The sequence below is a fragment of the Manis javanica genome, chromosome 5, assembly GCF_040802235.1.
Source record: "Manis javanica isolate MJ-LG chromosome 5, MJ_LKY, whole genome shotgun sequence".
Lineage (NCBI taxonomy): Eukaryota > Metazoa > Chordata > Mammalia > Pholidota > Manidae > Manis > Manis javanica.
Genome location: NC_133160.1, coordinates 14758140 through 14772901, shown reverse-complemented (window position 1 = coordinate 14772901; position 14762 = coordinate 14758140). Strand labels below are relative to the sequence as shown.

General features: G+C 38.5%; 1 protein-coding gene across 1 annotated transcript in view; it reads left to right on the top strand.

The window, feature by feature from the left end:
- TOX2 (TOX high mobility group box family member 2) overlaps positions 1-14762 on the top strand; it is a 189550-nt gene that overhangs the window by 22061 nt on the left and 152727 nt on the right. The window contains exon 2 of the mRNA XM_073236573.1: positions 11328-11445. The gene's annotated coding sequence lies outside the window, so the exon portion shown is untranslated. The remainder of the gene's footprint in view (positions 1-11327; positions 11446-14762) is intronic.

The window sequence follows — 14762 nt, the reverse complement described above, 5'->3', positions numbered from 1 at the left end:
CAGGGTCAACCATCTCTGTGACAGTTGCCAGATGGGGCTTTTTTTCATTACTATTATTCCTTCTGTATGTTTATTGTAAGGAAAAACTTTTCCCTTTCTCCCATTTATTTGTATAAGTGGGAGCTCATGAATCCTTCTTTTATAATCCATTCTTATCATGTATTTTGATGCTTGAGCTGTCCCAGATTTGGCCAGTAGGAGCCCCTTCAAGCGTCCTTGAAGGGGCTCCTTTTGACATGTGTCCTTTTGACATGATCCCATCAAAAAATTCACTGCTCATTTCCTTACTTTCTGGTACAATGAGATATTTTAGGTTCCTCTTTTCATGTTGCATTTTCCCTGCCTCAGCCTTGGTATCAGTCATTTCTTTGGTTAGCCCCGGTTCATTTGAGTGGAGGACAATATTAAAACCAAGATATGGGCACTCAGTATGCTCATTGCTACTGGGAGGTCGCTGCTTCTGTCTGTCTGTGTATCTGTGTATGCATGTATGTATCTGCACATACACACACATTGTCATTTATTAATCTATAAATTATTTCCATAACTATTGGTATATATTTTGTAGAACCATGAGTTCATATCGACACCTCCAGTTCCAACCCAATGCATTAAGGTTCTTTCTAGCCTTTCTCTTTTATATTTGTAAATACTTCTTAGGCAGTTAAAACCTTGACTTTTAGTACCCTCAGTATTCTTACATTTGCTCAATTGATTGGCTTATTTGCCTGATGTAACCCATTGCCCAACCTTGCCGCTGGTTTCTCTACCCACCAACTCAGCATTCGTCTTGCCATCCTGCATCTTTGGCTTCTCTGACGGTCAGCTGACACCTCCACGCAGCTCCCCAAACCTCCCTCACCACCCAGATTCCTCGGCCATCAAGCCCACAGGCCCTGGACTTTTGCATGATCCCCAACACCACCCACATCCAGCCCTACATCCTTGACCCCTGACTACCACCTCCACGCTCCTACTCCCCCCTGTATTTTCAGTTACTGAATGTTGCAAATCTTATAGTTTAAAAGAATTATCAACGTTGTAACTTGAATTCTTTAATCATTACTAAGGTTGCGTATCTTTCCATGTTACTTATTTGAATTGTTTATTCATTTTGCCCGTTTTCTGTCAAGTTTAGCTATTTTCTTATAGATATAAAGGGTTCTTTGTACAGTAGAGACCTTGGTTCTTGTTCATATGCTACAGTTTTTCTTTTGATTTTGTTTATGGTGTTCATTACCATTTAAAAATTTCATATGATAAAATTAACCTTTTTTTCATATTCCTCAATTTTTAATATAAATATTTTTTTTCCTAGCATTTTAATCACTTAAGAAATATGTAAACCACTGATCTCTGGAATATATTTTGCTATTGGTAGGAAGGTTGGGTATTTTTTTTTTCCAAAGGGCTAGCTAGTTATCCTAACATCTTTTATTGAATAACCCATAATCTTCTAATTTGAAATGTTGTCATTATTGTAAGTTAAATTTCAATATGTAGTGAGTCTAATTTGGATTCTCCATTCTGTTTTACCAATTTGTCTATCTCTTTGGGCAACATGCCATATTACTGATTACCGTAGTTTTATCATATGTTTTAATACCTCGTAAGAAAAATCCTCTTTCATTTTTCTTTGAGAAGAATGTCTATAACTCTGTACTTCATTTTTCTTGGCAAAACTTAGAATTATTTTGTTACAATACCCCCAAAATGTTTTTGAGGTTTTAATTTGGACTGTGTTATTTTAGAAGAATTTGGAAGAATTTATATTTTTACAATGTTTGATTCCTCTTAGAAAAAGGTATCTATTACTATTCATGCAGGTCTTTTCTTATATTTTGCATCTCCACACAGTGTTTTATATTGCAGGCTCTGCACATTTCTTGTTATGTTCATTCCTAAATAATTTCTCATATTTTTGGCTATTTTGTGCTATTCATTCCACCATGTTTTCCAACTAGCTGTTACCCAAATAACTGAAAATATACCAGGAGGAAGGAAGTAGTCCTGATGGGCGTTGGGATGAGGCTGCCTGGATTTCTGTCTTGGCTCTGTCACTCACCAGCTGTGTGACTCTGGGCAGGTGACTTTGCCTCTCTGAGTCTCAGTTTCCTCATTTTTAACATAAGGATAGAAATAGTATGTGCTGGTACATAGTAAGTCCTTAACCAATATTAGCTATTATTATTTAAAATTTTTGTCATGAGCTGAATTCCTGAGCTATTATAATGTATATATTTTCCTAAATTATTTTAAGATTTGTATTCTTGTATTGACATGTTATTTCTAGTAGTTCAGTGATTCTCTTGGGTTTTCTATATATAATTATATAATATAGGCAATTATATAATATAAATACTTTGCTGCTTTCTTTCCAAAAGCTGTACCTTATTTTGTTGTCTTAGTTACTTGTGATATCCTAATCTTATTTCTGAAAAATCAGAAATGCTCTTATTGCTTAAGTTTTGAGTAAGATGTTGGTTATTGAAGACATATGCATATATTAACCCCTTAGATAGTTGTAGATATAAATATCTAGATATATAGTTGATCATATTATGAAACTTTTTAATACTTTTTTCATTAGAAATGGAGATTTCATTTTATCAAATACCTTTTTTTTGCATATCAGGAGATGATTGTCATTTTTCTATTTTGGCTATATGGTGAATTATATTTGCAAATTTCCTAGTATTACATCATTCTTGTAGTTAGTCTTGGAGCAAACCCCTTCTAGGACAATGCACTGCTATGATTGATTTTTTAATATATTATTTAATGTTTTGGGATCAATTATTTTTCTTATTGTTTTCAGCTTTTAGTGTCATTTATATGCTTGCTTTCTTTTTAAAATTTCAGAAAGTTTCTTCTTTTCAAATACTCTGCATCACTACCTTTTTCTTTAATTGTATTTAAAAAATTATCATTCAGTAAAATTGACTTTTATGGAGGGAATTACAGTTCTATGGATTTTAACACCCACACATACAGGTATTTGCATAATCACCACCATGATCATGGTGTAGAATTATTCCATCACTACATACAGCTCTCTTATGGTTGCTAACCAAAGAAAAAAAGAAGGACAGAGGGAGGGTAAGAGAGAAGGAGGTAACGATCAGGAGGAAACTTCTAGAACATAGAAGCAGGAGGGTTCCCAGAAATGCTTACATGGGGAATCTGGTAGAATAATGAACTGTGGTTAGTGGGATGGGAGGCTGAGACTCATGGTAATTTGGATCTTAAAATTACTTTGTGGTCATAGACTGTTGAAGTCTGAGGACATATCAGTTAACATTTGTTTGGAATGTAATGTTCAAGACTATGAATTTTCTTCTGAATACAGCTTTACCTGTTAAAGTCAGTTTTTTCTTTGAGTCAAGAGCTGTTGAAAGGAGAAAATGTCTCGATTTCTATTTTTCTATTACTTTTATTATTATTTTACCTTTTTACTGCATAGGGTAGGATTTTGTGAACTACTATATGTCTACTTTTAGAATATTTAGTTTTACTTTGTGGCCTAGCACATAGCAAATTTTTGCAAATATCACATTGATGCTTGAAGAAAAAGAATATTCTCTGTTCCCTGTGTATAGAGTTTAATATATCACATATATGCCATCTGATCAATTTTATTAATTATACAATTTAGATTATTTATATCCTTAATTACTTAACTGTCAAACATCATGAGAGGGGAGATAAGTTTCCTACTCTTGTACTTCTATTATTTCACATTGTATTTATGTATAGTTTTTGCTTTACATACTCTGATGCTACATTATCTGGAACATGAAGTGTCATGACAGTTATTCTCATTGTGTCTTATACCCTTTATCATTATGGGTGATGCCTTTTCTCATTCAATAATTTTGGTTTCAGTTCACCCTTTGCTGATAGTCACAGCATGGATCCTGGTTTCTTGTAGTTTGCATTGCCTGGCACATCCTTGAAAATAATTTTACTCTCAACTCTTATACAGTCCTTCTCCTTGCCTCCCACTTTCTCTGCCATCAGTACCTGACCAGCTACTGATAATGTTTATCATATGTTTTTACTTTGTAAAAAATATTATACTCAAGCTTCTTTTTCTTGATTTAAGAAACAAAGCAGTGTGTAATAGTATGAACCTAACTTTACTATGAAAGATTACAAATCTAAGAGTTCATATGTCCACCCCATCCCAAGTTCATGATCTGAGATTGTTATCAGAGTCCCTTACAGCTACTCTATTTTTTTTTTGAGAGGGCATCTCTCATATTTATTGATCAAATGGTTGTTAACAACGATAAAATTCTGTATAAGGGAGTCAATGCTCAATGTACAATCATTAATCCACCCCCAGCCTAATTCTTGTCAGTCCCCAATCTTCTGAAGCATAACGAACAAGTTCTTAGATGGTGAACAAATTCTTATATAGTGAAAAAGTTCTTACATGGTGAACAGTACAAGGGCAGTCATCATAAAAACTTTTGGTTTTGATCACTCATTATGAACTATAAACAATCAGGTCAAATATGAATATTCATTTGATTTTTATACTTGATTTATATGTGAATCCCACATTTCTCCCTTTATTATTATTATTATTATTATTTTTTTAAATAAAATGCTGAAGTGGTAGGTAGATGCAAGATAAAGGTAGAAAACATAGTTTAGTGTTGTAAGAGAGCAAATGTAGATGATCAGGTTTGTGCCTGTAGACTATGTGTTAATCCAAGCTAGACAAGGGCAATAAAACATCCACGGATGCAGAAGATTTCTCTCAAAATAGGGGGGGTGAGGTTCTGAGCCTCACCTCTGTTGATCCCCAATTTCTCACCTGATGGCCCCCCTGCAACTGTGCCTGTCTTAGGTTGTTCCTCCCTTGAGGAATCTTACCCGTCTCTGGCTAACCAGTCATCTTCCGGGGCCATACAGGGAAATGTAAAGTTGGTAAGTGAGAGAGAAGCCATATTGTTTGAAAAGGTTCAGCTACTCTATTTTTATTTTTAATTTTTACATAATATAGACTTTCTGTTTTGGAATTGCATAATTTTCATTTTTATGTTAAGATTAAGTTTCACAGTTACTGTGGCTTAGTTTTATAGTGAATATGATCCAAGACTTAGTTCTTGCCCTTTCTTTCCATAGCTTCCCTATTTCTGATTTTTTATTTTGGTTATCTCAGTTTATTCCCTTTTGGTTATCTGAGTTTTATTATCAAAATGTTTTTTAAAAGAATGGTGATGCAACATGGAGAATATAGTCAGTGATTCTGTAACATCTTTCTATGTTGATAGGGTGAGGATTCAATAATATGGGTAAATGTTGAACCACTGTGCTGTACACTTGAAACCAACAAAAGATTGTATATCAACGATACTTCAATAAAAAAAAAGAAATGTTGATGAGCCCTACAGTCCCTGAATAAAATATGAATAAAATATTTTTGGGGTATAGACTTTTTAAGTCATACTTTCAGTCCCTCAGGACTTTGAAGATGTCATTTTGGTCTTCTGACATCACATGTTAATGTGGAGAAATTGAGGGCCATCTGACATTCTTTCTCTTATTGAAAGCATGATATTATTATTATTACTGTTATTTCTGGCTGAACGCGCCTTCCTTCTTAAATCGTTTTAAGTTGAACATATTGATCAGAATATGTCTAGATCGTCATCTCTTTCTAGTAATGTTTCTGCAATGCTATATACTCTTTCAAGCTTCATATCCAGCTTTTCCCCCTTTATTATATGATGGATTTTTTAATGATGTATTTGTCCTCTTCTCCTCTTTTACCCACTCATCTGTGTGTTTGTTTCCATCATCATCCATAACAATCATCTCTCTAAATTGTTCCTAACTTTGACCTTTTGCTTTGCAGTTTGTGTGATTTGTCTGTAGATTATCTTACTATTCCCAACTTATTTTTCTGCTGGGTCAGTTCTGTCCTCCCTGTTTCTTTTCTATTTAATAGTGGCATAGTGGTTATTCTGATGTATAATTTCTTGCCTTGGTTCGATAATCCATCTAATCATATTCTGCTAAGTTATCATTTTATCTCTAATTTCTTTGAGACTTTGATACATTTGTGGTCTAATTTTTTTGTCTCTGTTTTCTGTCTTTTTGGCCATGTCTTTTCCCATAATGGAGTCTTTATCTGTTTTTAACATAATCTATTTCTTCCTTTCCTTTATTGTTGTTTTTTGGAAATTTCCATAGTTTTGATGTGACTTTGTTGTTGCTTTTGCTATTTCAGCTTATTTGTCTTTGAAACAGAGTAGCTTTTTCAGAGTAATTTATCAGGCAGAACATTCCCCCTAAGCTCCCTCCTATTTACCTGGGTCTTCTCTGTACCCTTCAGATCTTGAATTTAAATGCTATCCTCCTGCCTGGGAAGTGGGAGAGGAGAGGCTGAGGCCCTGACAATGGTTATAAATGAAAGTTTCATGGCTTTACCTAGCAGATGGCCATTCTGCTTGGCTGGGGACGCATCCAGTAGGGAGTGGTAGCGAGGCGGACACTCTGTTTCAGGTAGTTCCCAGTTGCAGAGACAGTCCACTTGCTGCAGCGACGTCTGAGGCCATAAGAGCAATCAGCTTCGGGCCATCAGCCCAGCCAAGCTCTTCCACCTTCTCATGAGACTGTGATCTAAGGACTCCAGCTCCTCGGCCTATTCCAGGGAGGGAAGAGGCCACGGGGGTCATTCTTCACACTGCACATCTTTCCCAGGGCTACCTTGCCTGAAGGAGATGTTTCCTTTCTCCATTCTGCAAAGCCGAATGAACCTAACTTTACTATGAAAGATTACAAATCTAAGAGTTCATATGTCCACCCCATCCCAAGTTCATGATCTGAGATTGTTATCAGAGTCCCTTACAGCTACTCTATTTTTTTTTTGGGAGGGCATCTCTCATATTTATTGATCAAATGGTTGTTAACAACTGGTCCTCACAGTGTTTTGTCCTGTGCTTGTCCGCTTCAGAGTTCTGCTTCTCTCTCAGCTGGAAGCAAGTATAGGCTTGTCTGTGTTTGTCCAACTCACTATTTTCTGTAATAAGGGAGGGTCTTCTAGACCAGTGGTTCTCATCTAAGGGCGATATTGTCCCCCTCCACTCCAGGGGACATATGACAAAGTCTAGAGAGACCTTTAGACACAGTTAGGCAGGGCGTGCTTCTGTCATCTATAGGTAGAGGCCAGAGGCACTATTAAATATCCCACAGTGCATAGGACAGCCCCCCACGACAAAGAATTCTCTTGTCCAAAGAACCAATCATTGGTTGGAAAACCCTGTTCTAGACCTACATTCCCTGGCCCCTCTCTTGGACTATATTACATGCCTTCTCCCTCTTTGCACCCCACAAAGTGGGGTGATGTCATGAGGTCCTTCTGAATTTCATTCACCCAACAGTTTGCTACTGCAGAGATCAACATTGGAACCCTCAGGGGCTCCTTCCAATTTGGTCCTAGTTTTTCTTTTCCAGAAAGATGCCTTTCAACATTGGACCCAGGTAGTTGGGGTTCATTCTTAGCTTCAGAACTCCTGGCTTATTCTTGGTCATTAAAAATTTATTTTTGTTCAGAGAGGGACAGTTAGTAAGCCTGCATGTATTATACTATCATTATTATTGTACCTCTTGTACCATCTTTCCTTGGATGTTTCAGATTAATTTTATAGAAAACCTCACAGAATAATTTGGGCATTTGATCTCACATTTTGAAAGTGGCCATAATGACTGTTTGGGGAACATTTTCAAATCCCTCTTTCCTGTGCATTGTCTCCTTTAGCCCTCCGGCAGCCTGTTGAAGTGGATATTATTATGCCCACCTTCCAGTGGCTTTCACTCATCTGCAGCTAGTGAGCTGATGTGGATTTAGATCTGTTTGACTCCAAACGTTGTATCTTTTCCACTGCACTGCACTCCTTTTCAACAAATGAAATAATAACCCCCTTGCCCACTTGCAAGTGTGTGTGTCAGGGAGATTGGAGTCTGACAAGGCTTTGCTTACCATATCTATGCTACCTAAGGGCATATTTAATTGAACTTCATTGGAACAATTACCCAGGGTCTTAAAATTTTTATTATTACATTTTCTCATTGTTAAGCAACTGCAAAGATTCACCATTAAAAGCAGGTGTTTCGTAAGTGCAATTATGTGTGAATGTGGTTTTCTCCTCTGCCTATTGGAAATGGAAGAAATCTAACAAATGTGTTGGCTCACCCTAGGTTGGAATTTTCCACCTGGACCCCTCTTCCGTTCTACTGTGGGATGAATCACTTCATTCGGGTCACTCAGAGGAAAGAACTCTGTGGTCCTTGTCTTGCCTGTGTGACCAAGAGCAAGTTATGTAACACTTCCGGGCTTCACCTCTCTTTGGTAGGGACGGAAAAGTGTAGGGTCACATGCTCTTTCTACCTTTAAGTTTTCTGATTTCATGAAATCCAAACCAGGGAATTGGCCCCAGACAATAGCTTCAGCCTGGGCTTTGCTATATGTTTGGAGAGATAGAGGGGGCCCTGGACAAGTTCCTTCCTTTTCTGGGGCCTCAGTTTACCCATCTATAAAGTAACCTTGTTAGATAAGCCCAGTGGTTTTCAAACTGTGTTCCAAATCACTCTAGGAACTGTGTGTGGAGGGGGGAGAGAGGAAGACCAAGCTCATGCTTTATGTGGTCGGCCTCTAGGTAAGGGTATATTTGTAACAAGTTTTTCTATTGTTTACAAATGAAAACGTTGATCCAAAATATTCCTTCCCAGACAGCCTCTTCCCAGAAGGAGTTTCCCCCAGAAGAACATTCTTAGAAATGAAAACTTACCCCTTTCAGCATTATTTGGTTTGATACAGAACAGAAGTCAGCATCAAGTGGATTCATCATCTTGCTTTATTTAATGTGAGGGACTGAGGGTAATCAATATTTTCTTGGTGTTAAAGATCCTCCTATGAATGTCAGTGTGACCCAGGGATGCCTCGAGGGCATGGTGAGGTGGGAAGGGCTGTCACCCCTTCGCTGGCTGTCCCCACAAGGACACTGCTTTAGTTTTTGTCTATCTGTTGCCTGGGATTTTCTCCTTCCCCCATCAGGCTGTCTGATGCCCGTATTCCTTGCACTGAGGGGTCACCCTGGACTCAGAGAAGAAAGTCGAACCATAGTGAGGCTAGTTTTTAGAGGGATTCCCCATCTTCCGAGCATACCCCTTTCTCCACAAGTCTAGAATCAGATATCCAGATGTCTCAGGACCCCTCTGCAGGTTATTCTAGAGATATTCTGACCCCAGCCCTCCCTCCTCTTCCTGCCAACAACATCTTTTCCCATGAAGGCTGCTCATCGCTGTGCCTGACCCCAAGACAGAAACCTGCCGCTCAGCCTGGATTCTCCCACCATCCTCCATGCCGCCATCCAATCAGCCCCCTGTCCTGTCTCTGCTCCCCGAAACAGCCCAAGAACTTTCCACACATCCCCTCACCTCTGCAGACTTCAGTTTCCTCTTGAAGGAAGAAAAAGGAGAGAAGGAAAGAGAAAAGGAAGGAAAGAGTCACTGAGCTCCCCTTCCCTGCTGGAGGCACACTGTAAGGAATGTGACATCAAACAGATTGGGTCAGATCCAGCTTGGCTGCTGCTTAGCCTTGTATCCTTGGCAAAATCACACATCCCCTTTCTGAGCGTGTTTCCTTATCTCTAAAATGATGGTGATAATATATGTTTGGAGGGTGAAATGACGCAGCGGACCTGGCACACAGTAAGTGATTGATAGACTTGAGCCAGCCTGCCTGCCCTCCCTTCCTTCCCCTTGTCCTTCCCTGCCTCACGAAGAGTCTGTCTATTGAGCTGTATTTTTCCGTCCAGGCAAATGCTCTCCCCCTACAAGTGTGTGTATTGTTTGGAATGTGGGCCGTGAGATGAGGCTGTGAGTTGCAAATACATCAACTCCTCCAGTTTCCGTTGCTGGCCTACAAATGTCACGTTCATCCCAATAGCAATTTCAGGGCGTACTTCTTTTCTGATTTGTTGGTGCTTCTGAAAAATTAAATGGAGAGAACATTGAGGTGCCAGGGAACATGATGAACTCATTGTAGAAATAGAGTCAGCTCTTCTCCCAACACCCAAAGCTCTAAAATTAGACGCAGCAAACCTGCCAGGAGGGCCCTGCCCACTCCTTCCCCCAAAGCAAAGGGTGTCTTGTTTGCCCTGAGGTCCTGAAGATCGGAGGACAGACCTTCAAGGCTGACATCTCCCTGCTCCCTCTGCTTCCCCGGGGAACCAGGTCCCGTGGGAGAGGCTGAGCACCTGCCAGTTAACATCCCATTTAATCATTCTCTCTTTAAAAATCAACTTTATTGAGAGAGACTGACACATGAGAAAATGCGTCCATTCTGTGTGTCCAGTTCAGGGAACTTTGACAGAAGTCCACTTTCATGTAACCATCAGCACAATCCAGACATAGAACATTTCTATTGCTCCAATAATTTTTCACTTAAATCCAGAAATATTACAAGCGTCCAGAAAAGAACAGAGAATACTGCAAAATAACACTCATAAACTTGCCACCAAAATTGAGTAAATGTTACCATTTGGCAGTATTTGCTTTGGTGTGTTCCCACTCCTCCCACTCTCCCCCCTCTCCACCCTCCCTTTAAGGAAACGGAATGAAAGTCTTTTGAAGAAATAAAACATTTAGAGATACAGTTAGAGCCTTCCTCCTCCCAATCCCCAAAGGTAACCTCTGTCACTACTCATGTTGTAAATGTAACACGTCCTCCCCATGTTTTACAACTCTCATTGCATTGGCTGCGATCGCAGATCATATACAGCATTGTGAGGGGGGCTGCTGATATTTACATAAAATAGTAACAGAATGTATGTGCCCTTCAGCAACTTATTTTTGCCACCCTTCAGCGACTTATTTTTACCATGCTTTTAAGATTTAGTCATCTTTTTTACAAATAGATGTAGTTTATTTACCTTAGCATAGTGTTGTCATGTGAGAATGTTTCAAAATTTCCTTATCCAGTCCCCTACCGATGGGCAGCTAGGGTGTTCCCTTTTCTCTTTCTAATAGTATTGGTGGTATAGTGAATATCCTCAAGCTCCTAAGAGTTACTCTGTGGCAAGTGGAATTGTTGGGTCCTAGGGCTGTAGGGCGTGCACATCTCCACCTTTACTAGATGTTGCCAAATTATTCTCCAAGGTGTAAGAGTACCAGTGGTCCCACCCAGAAACTTCCTGTTTTTCCCCCACCTCCTCTGCAACATTTGTTATTGTTAGCTCCCCACACCCCCAATCTGGTATTTATGAAATAGTCTGTCAGTTTTTTAAAATGTGTATTTCCCTTATCACCAGTGAAGCTGAGCATGTTTTCATCTATCTACTGGCTTTTGGAGTTTCTCTGTGAGCGCCTGCTGATATTTTTGTTTCCTGATTGCTGCTGCTGCTTCAAAATGAAAAGCAAGGTTAACAGGTGAGAGTGGAAGGCCGTGGGAGATTTGAGGGAATGAGAGATGGGACTGTGCGTTATCTTATTTTGGGTTGCTCAAAAGCAGACCCCAAGACAAGGATCCCAGAGCATGTAGTATATTTGGAAGGTGATTCAGGGATGCACAGGTAGCGGAAGGGGAAGTGAGGCAGGGAAGAGAAGGAAGCCTGTAAGGGATTCATGGTCAGGCCCATTACTACAGTGGACCACTGAAGGTCAGTCCCACTGGGGAATTCTGAAAGACACCCACCAGGGGAGAGAGCTGAGGAATCTATACACCAATTCAGTGTGGTTTTTGCATGAAGGCTGCTCCTGGCTGTGGATTCTTTAGGTCCCCAGCACTTAGATGACTGCAGGGGTTGAAAGAGTCCTCTGACCCCCAGAGAAAGCCCTTAGCAAAGACTTGCCTATGATGGTAATTAGAAGTTGGGCCAGCACTGACATGGTCAGGGGTTGTGGGTGGGACTCTACCCACATTTGCTAAGGTGGGGAATAAATTAGTGGTAGGTAGTGTGACAGGTAGTAGGCAGGCTGAGCAGCAGCATAAAGGGGCCCTTGGGGCTAATAGTGGTAGTTTCAACAGAGCCAGAGGGCATGACAAGGGCTCCAAGGATCTTGGCTATCACCAACCCTCTGGCTTACAGATGAGAAACAAGGTCCCCAGATGGAAAGGGACTTTCCCTAAAACATGAAGCCCTCTTAGCAGAGTCAAGCCATCAGGTTGTGTCCCTTGGGAGCCTTGCATAGAAGGGAAAGTGATTTCAAAACAGCTTTTATTTTATGAAAGGAAAATAGAATTACTGGAGAAAATTCAGAAAAAGACAGACAGAAATAAAATTAAAAATCACAGCTGTGACCCAGAGACAACTACTGTCAACAATTTGGTTTGTATCTCTCTAGACTTTTTTCTAGGCATATCCGTGCAGTTTTTCAACACATTTTCAATCGTATTATACATGCAGAACCAACTGACCTATAACATGATTTTTTTCATGCTACTATGTATCATGTATGTCATTCCATATCATTGAATATTCTTCTACGTAACTGTGTACATGTTCCACGGTATTCCATGGTTAAACATCTAAATTGTCTACATCTTATTCTTGTTTTGAATATTACTGCAATACATTTCCCAGAAACTAACTCTGAACATGACCATGATAATTTTCTAAGAATAAATTCCCGGGAATGGAATCGCCAGCTCAAAGGCTAAATACTTTTCCAGGCCATTACTACATGTTGCCAATTTGATGAACTGCTAACTCTGGAAACTGCATGACTATTCACCCAGTTGCTCGGGTCAAAATTCTTGAGTCATTCTGCATATTGTAGTTTTGTACTTCACACATAGGATTTCTGTAGCATCTCGGAAATGGGTTTGCTGAATAAAGGGTATGTCCATATGCCATTTTTACTAATACCATCAAATAATCTGCTAAAGTATTTATTCCAATCTAATGCTCATATCTAAACACTCTAATTTCCTCCCTTTTTTCTATTAAATACTCTGGTAGAGTTAAGTGGTTGTTCCTTTTTCAATATAGATCCTGCACATTTTTAAAAGTTTATTTTTAGATATCTTTTGCTTTTTATTGCTGGCATGAATGCAATTTTTTTATCCACTATATTTTCAAACTGGTCATTGCTGGAAATCTAAGAAAATGACTGGTTTAAGTATATTTACTTTAAAAATCATCTGCTTTACTGAATCTATTATTATTTCTAACACGCTTTTAATTGATTTCCCTGTTTTTTTTCCCCAAGGCAGAAAATAATATAATGTGCAAATATTGATCATTTTGCTTTTTTCCCTAATACAGTATCTATATCTCTTATTTCATTCTCTTGCCTGGTGACTTTGGTAGGACTTCAGGAGAGAATGCAGAAACAATGATAGTGGCAGTCTTTTTAGTCTTTTCTCATGATTTAAGGGGACTGTTCCCAAATGGCTTCCCATTGAACATGATGCTGGCAGTCATTCGATACACATGTTGTTTTTTTTTTTTTTGGTCACGTTACAGAAATATTCTCCTTATTTCATCAAACACTGCTACCAGGGATAGATGTTATTTTTTTTAATTGTTCTTAGACACTGAGATTATTCTTTTCTTCTTATATTTGTTGTCTATCACAGTTTGAACAATCATTACTTAACCACACATTTCTTCTTAATAAAATACCACTTAGTTTATTTGCTAGTATTTTGGGTATTATTTAGCAGGTGTGTTCATTACTGGGTTTGTAGGGATCCATTTTGCACTTGGCCTACTTTTTATATTGAGTCCTGCCTAATTTGTAAAAATAGCTGAAAGTTTTCTTCTATTATGCATTGGAATTATTTAAACAGCAGCCGACTTCTCAGATATTTGGATGTCTCAGAGAACTCCACTTTGTGCAAAGTTAACATTGTGGCTCTGTATTCTTCTAGTTTGCATTCCCTGGAACCTCTTTGCTTTTCCTCTTACTCATAATCTCTCTGAATAATTTTGTGTTACTTAAGTGTTTTATAGGCCTTATGTAGCTGCATTTTATGTTTTAACTCAAGTTTTCTTTTAAAAATATTTGTGTTTACCTCATTTTCATTTATTGCCATAATAATTTCTGTTGTTTAAAGATGTTGTTAGGTTGTTCTGTTTTCTGTTGTTGTGATTCACTGCAGTATTACTTGCTTTGTATCTTTTGGTCTATCATTTCTAACTTTGAATGTAATTTAATGACTATATAGATTCCGGTTTTTAGATCTATTAATAATTGACTAATGAGGAATCCGAGATTCTCTAATTCATTCATTTTAGACGTGAGATCTTGCGTTTTGTGTGTATGAAAGAGGAGGAAAATCGCACATTTTTCCTTCCTTGTAGTCTCTCCTGTATCAATCTCAGCTCCAAATCTACTGCACCAGATTTATGTGTCCTGAATTTTTGTCTCAGTGTATTCTGGTGAAATTATTATTTATATTATATTCCTTTCTCAGTCAAGGAATTGAGTATTTCATTCTATTTCGTAACTATTTCTCACAGTTACCTAGTCTTAATTCCCTGTTTAGAATTTGGATGGATTTGACTCTCACTCCAGCTCTTCCACGATACAACTTCCGTGTTCATTTATCGACTCAACTAGTTCTTGAGAAAGAGTGTTACATAATCTCCTTAAAATAACATCTCTGTGTCCTTAATAGGTGATAGGCATCTTGGCTGGGCTTAGAATTCTGGGGCCATGTTGTTTTTATTCCTTCAAACCTTGTTTGTCTTCTGGCAACAAATGGTAGGGCAGAAAAGTGAGAGCAGAAGAATTTGTTT